Here is a 6270-nt window from a genome sequence, read left to right on the forward strand (position 1 = left end):
TGTTGATTCTCCAGGCCTCCATCTTTTCCTCACAAAGTCTATAGTGTATTCAATTTTTTTTTTTTTTTTTTTTTTTTTTTTGTTGAGACAGAGTCTCACACTATTGCCTGGGCTGGAGTACAATGGCATAATTGGCTCACTGCAACCTCCACCTCCCGGGTTCAAGCGATTCTCCTGCCTCAGCCTCCTGAGTAGCTGGGATTACAGGCACCCACCACCATGCCTGGCTTATTTTTTGTATTTTTTTGGTAGAGACAGGGTTTCACTATGTTGGCCAGGCTGGTCTTGAACTCCTGACCGTGTGATCTGCCCACCTCGACCTCCCAAAGTGCTGGGATTACAGGCGTGAGCCACTGCACCTCACACAGATTATTGAGGTTAGAGAGCGACACTGCCTATTACACGCCCCTCAGAAGGCTGTGAGGTTCATGCACTCCATAAAAGACTACACAAATGTAAACGACAAATAGTAACAAAATACTTCTGTGTTAGGAAACGACACTGACTTTCACGCCACAGGGGACAAGATGCTATGAAGCAACTGTGTCTTTTCCCCTGGGGGAATGAATGAGCCTGTTGAGCCTGAGGTGGCGGAGTAGGAAGTATTTTTAAAACCTTTGTTGTAAGACATTAACTGCAGAAATGCCACACTAAGCTGAAACTGGGAGTGCCGCTTCCTGGCTTTAACATTAAGCTGACCTGAACCTTCAGATCATGGAAACTAATCAGAGTTTACCGAAACATAGAGTATGTGAAAAAAAAAATAAATTACTTTAAACTGAAAGGGCAAGTTGGGACCTTATAAAACACCTACATGTTTCAACTACTCCTTGGAGAAGGTGTTGCTTAAAAACACTTATCTGCATATTTGTGACATGTAAACAAAGACCAGAATTTCACTGATCTTTACTTAAGGATGCTGATGCTTACACCTTGGTGGCTGGCAGTGGCCACCCCAGCCGCTCTTCAGTGTCCCGAAGGCCACCCGCTTTGGGTCCTTGGCAAGAACCTCCTACAGAAGCTGCCGAATTAAGGTGGAGACAAGATGGGCAGCAAAACAACTGGTGAAGTTCTGCTGTGGAATGCCAGAGAGAAAGCTGTTTCTAGAAAATGCCTTTAAGATAATTTTCTTAAAGAAATCAGCCAGGCGTGGTGGCTCATGCCTGTAATCCCAGCACTTTGGGAGGCCTGGAGGTGAGATCACCTGAGGTCAGGAGTTTGAGACCAGCCTGGCCAACATGGTGAAACCCCTGTCTTTACTAAAAATACAAAAAAATTAGTTGGGCGTGGTGGCGGGCACTTGTAATCCCAGCTACTCAGGGGGCAGAGGCGGGAGAATCACTTAAATGCAGGAGGCGGAGGTTGCAGTCAAGCCATTCTACTCCAGCCTGGGTTTCAAAAGAAAAGAAAAAGAAATCATGGCTCTGAGTGGTGGCTCCTGCCTATAATCCCAGCACTTTAGGAGGCGGAGGTGGGTGGATGACTTGAGGTCAGGAGTTCATGACCAGTCTGGCCAAAATGGTGAAACCCCGTCTGTACTAAAAATACAAAAATTAGCCAGGCGTGGTGGCAGGCGCCTGTAATCCCAGCTACTTGGGAGACTGAGGCAGGAGAATTGCTCGAACCCGGGAGGCAGAGGTTACAGTGAGCTGGGATCGCAACACCTTACTCCAGCCTGGGCAACAAGAGTAAAAAATTCCATCTCAAAAAAAAGAAAGAAAGAAAAAGCAATAAAAAAATCAAGGCAAAGAAAAGGTTTTCAGTTTGTTCCCCTAACACTGATGTGAAATGGGGATCTAGGGGAGAAGTGGAAGGATGACTAAAATCTAACCCATTGCCCACCATTTTTGAACTTGAAGGTTGAGTTTGGAAATCATTTACCGCCTTTGCCTACCTGATCTGGTTGCCTTTGTGAAACTTTGCAGTTCCCCCTCAAGTCTAGTTTGACTCTAACTTTGGTACAAGATTTTTGGTTGGAGAAAATGAGATGTACCTGAAATTAATTTCCAGGCTACCATTCATTCATTCACTTTAGATGCAGGGTTTTGCTTTGTGGTCCAGGCTAGTCTCGAACGCCTGACCTCAAGTGATCTCCTGCCTTGGCCTCCCAAAGAGCTGGGATTACAGATGTGATCACCGATGTGAGCCACCTGCGTTTCATTTACCCCCTTTTCCGAGGTGTTCCTTTCCTTTCCTCCTGAGCAGGTATTCATTACACTGAAGATCAACCCGCACAGGCTGACCCAAGAAGAGCTCAATTTTTTGGAGGTGGGGAATTTGCTCAACAGGCCCTCAGGGAAAGGTAAAGTATGCGTCCCTCTGAGGACCCTTCTGCTTCCTGTGACCCCAGCTGCTTGCTTTAGATACTTCCTTCCCAAGCTTTTTCGGGGTGGAGCTCGCTACTCATTAAACTGTAAGGGGAGGTACTGGGTGTTTCCTGCAGACACACAGGCTCTCTGTGCTTGAAGAAGTAGGTCTGGGAGGATCATGCCCTCCAGAGAAAAAGCGAAGGTAAGAGGTGCAGAGGGGAGATCTCACAATGGGATTTTTTTGGTCGTTCCTGACCCAACATAAGCCAAAAAAGGATATTCTTGGCCAGGCACGGTGGCTCACGCCTGTAATTCCAGCACTTTGGGAAGCCAAGACGGGCAGATCACAAGGTCAGGAGATCAAGACCATCCTGGCTAACACAGTGAAACCCTGTCTCTACTAAAAATACAAAAAAATAGCCAGGCGAGGTAGCATGCGCCAGTAGTCCCAGCTACTTGGGAGGCTGAGGCAGGAGAATGGCGTGAACCCAGGAAGTGGAGCTTACAGTGAGCCGAGATCGCGCCACTGTACTCCAGCCTGGGCAACAGAGCGAGACTCTGTCTAAAAAAAAAAAAAAAAAAAGACATTCCTTTTTGTTTTGCTCAAGCTAGCCTGATTAGGATATCCATGAATCCTTATAGCTATTTTTATTTTATTTTGAGACAGGGTCTGGTTCTGTCACCCAGGCTGGAGTGCACAACCACAGCTCACTGCAGCCTCTACCACCTGGGCTCAAGCCATCCTCCCACCTCAGCCTCCTGAGTAGCTAGGACTACAGGTGTATGCCACCACATCCAGCTAATTTTTCTATTTTCTGTAGAGACAGGGTTTCACCATGTTGGCCAGGCTGGTCTTGAACTCCAGGGCTCAAGTGACCCACTGCCTTGGCCTCCCATACTACTGGGATTACAGACAAGGCCAACCGTGCCCGGCCAGGTATTTTTAAAAATTGTGTATTTCTCAGCCAGATGCGGTGGCTCATGCCTGTAGTAGCAGCACTTGGGAGGCTGAGGCAGGAGGATGGCTTCAGCTTAGAAGTTTGAGACCAGCCTGGGCAACATAGTGAGACACCATCTCTACAAAGAATAGAAGAAAATTAGCTGGGTGTGGTGGCGCATGCCCAGGGTCCCAGCTGCTCGGGTCCCAGGCTGAGGTGGGAGGATTGCTTGAGCCTGCCATGAGCAGTGACTGCACCACTGCACTCCATCCAGCCTAGGCAATGGAGTAGTATCTCATCTCAAAAAAAAAAGAAAAAATTGTCTATTTCTAAAAAGCTGTGTTTAAACCTCATCATTTCCCCTCAAACAAGTAGCTTGTATAAAACTACTCATAACATGAACATGCTAAAGAAATTATTTTGAATAATGAAAATTTATTTTGTACATTATATTAAAATTTATTTTCTATGTATACCCAAATTTTCAAGTATTAGATTTACTTACAAATTCATCAGTGTTATCATTATACAATTGGCTGGAATTAACAGTTGCAATACAGTTATTCTAGCTTTTCATATTCAATTTGAATGATCAGGAAAGTGTATGAGTCACACAGAATTAAATATTTTAGATAATAAGAATCTTACACTTTATTAGATAATAAAACATAATTGAATATCTGCTTAAGTAACAAAACAGTTAAGAAACTGTTTGGGTTATAAGCGAAGGAATGTAAGTGTAAAATGTGTAGAAAGATAAATATTTTCCAAATAAAATTCTAATAAAAGGCTAAACATTCTCAAATGTTTTACATATATGAAGAATAAATTATTTCAGGTTAACATGTTTTTGCCTTAGTGCCAAAAAAGCCACAACCAATTTGATGAACTTAAAGTTTTCTAGACATGAATTCTATTATAACATCTCTATATTTGTTTAGAATTTTGCAAAATTCTTAGAAGATCACATGTTAGGGTGGGGGAAGATAATTGCTTGCCAATACTGACATGGTTAATTAACAGACAGGCTTGAGAGGAGGAGGCTAGAAAAGAAGAGGGAAGATTATGTCACTAAGCATAGCTACAAAGGGAAAAGCCACATGGAAGCAGAGACAAAGGCTATCCCGGCACACAGAGGCATGTTTGCTGTGGCTCAGGCTTTCTGTTTTTCAAGTGTTCAGAGACGAATTCCAGCAAGACTTCTGGTTTGAGTCAAGCCTTTCAACTGAGCTGCTTGGCATACTTAACGGAAAAAGTGAGTACATTCAGATTTAGTTTTGCTAGATATTAAGCTAGAAAACTGGATGACAGTAAAACCAATACAGAAACAAAAAGTTGTGTTTCCAGTAAAGAACCGTATCCACAAGCAGATTTTGCTTATTAATGCAGCAGGAGAGCATGGAAATTGGAGTTCAGACTCTTTAGAAAAGATAAAAGGCAGGGGAGGGGAGAGAAGAAAAGGGGGAATGCAGAGGAGCCCTCTAAGAATGACGAGTGATTCGTGCAGGAGAGGGAAATACAGACATTCTGTCCACATGAGGTGCTGCTTCAGGCATTGGACGTCGTTCCCTCCACCTGCACCTAGAAGGATATGTGTTCAGGATCTCGCTATGATTAGTTCCCACTGTGCTAGACATAGGTTGCTAGCTAGAAGTTTTGCCAGCCATCTTCCCTCTTCCTAGTGCTAATGCTTAATTTCCTAAAGTAATCTGAATCCTTATAAGGCAGGGTAGCTCAGGAGGTTCTATTTACTTATTTATTTATTTTGAGACAGAGTCTTACTCTGTCGCCCAGGCAGATCTCATCTGCGTGCAAGTCTCGTTGCAGTGAGCGTTGCAGTGGTGCAATCTCGGCTCACTGCAACCTCTGCCTCCTGGGTTCATGCGATTCTCCTGCCTCAGCCTCCCAAGTACCTGGGATTACAGGTGTGTGCCACCACACCTGGCTAATTTTTGTATTTTTAGTAGAGAGAGGGTTTCATCATGTTGGCCAGGCTGGTCTCCAACTCCTGTCCTCAGGTGATCTGCCTCCCTTGGCCTCGCAAAGTGCTGGGATTATAAGCATGAGCCACCGCGCCCAGGCTCAGGAAGTGTTAATATTACGTCCAGTCGGCTCACAGATGCTTGAGCCAGAAGTGGGAAGGGTACACTTGTATTTTGGGCTCAAATGGTTTTCAAATAGAATACATTTGACCAAATAAAGTGAAAACAGTCCTGAACCCTCCTCACTCCAGATATGCATGCAATCCACACCATCAAAAGAAGAGTTCACTGTTCCCAAGGCCAAAAAGAGGCTATGCTGTACTGCAGAGAACTCTACAGGAAAATCGAACACCCAAATTAAGTGCCAGAATGATGCTGCCCGCTATCATGAGGAAGAATGACATGTGAGAAAACTTTTAGCAGACGCAAAAATGTCACCCCACCATATGTTATTTTAAAAATGTTTTATCAGGAGACAAGGACACTTCAGTTTTTAACCTACACAAGGTTAGGTAACGTTTACCTTGATACACAATTGCATATGGCCCTTTATGCCACTCACCTAGGCCTTGGATAATGAGGGCAATTGCTAAGCGTGCAGTCTCTTCTGGGGACTTTTCTCTGAAAGGGGGATAATATATTGATAACATATTTTATTGATCAGTTAAGAATTTTTGATCTACTTGGAAAAGACTAAATTATAATATTTCACTTTGAAACTGCTACTGCTCTTGCAAAAGTACTTGATTTTCATATCATATGGAGCTCAGAATCTTTGGACTACACATTCTCTAAAAGGGCAATGATTTATATTTTCCAAAGTTTAGACATGACATCCAAAGGACAAAAGGTAACTACTTTTTTACCAATGTGATTGGAACAGTGACAACGGGTAATGTATTCACCAAACTGATCAAAAAATCTGCCTGTGGCTCCTCCACTGTACCTGTGTGCATATGTGTGTATGCAGAGAAAGGCAGAAAAGGTTCTATCAATGTCATTGTCTCCAAAATGCTTATTCTTGCCCATGTGCCAGTAATT

This window comes from Chlorocebus sabaeus, chromosome 17 (genome assembly GCF_047675955.1).
Source record: "Chlorocebus sabaeus isolate Y175 chromosome 17, mChlSab1.0.hap1, whole genome shotgun sequence".
NCBI classification, from domain to species: Eukaryota; Metazoa; Chordata; class Mammalia; order Primates; family Cercopithecidae; genus Chlorocebus; species Chlorocebus sabaeus.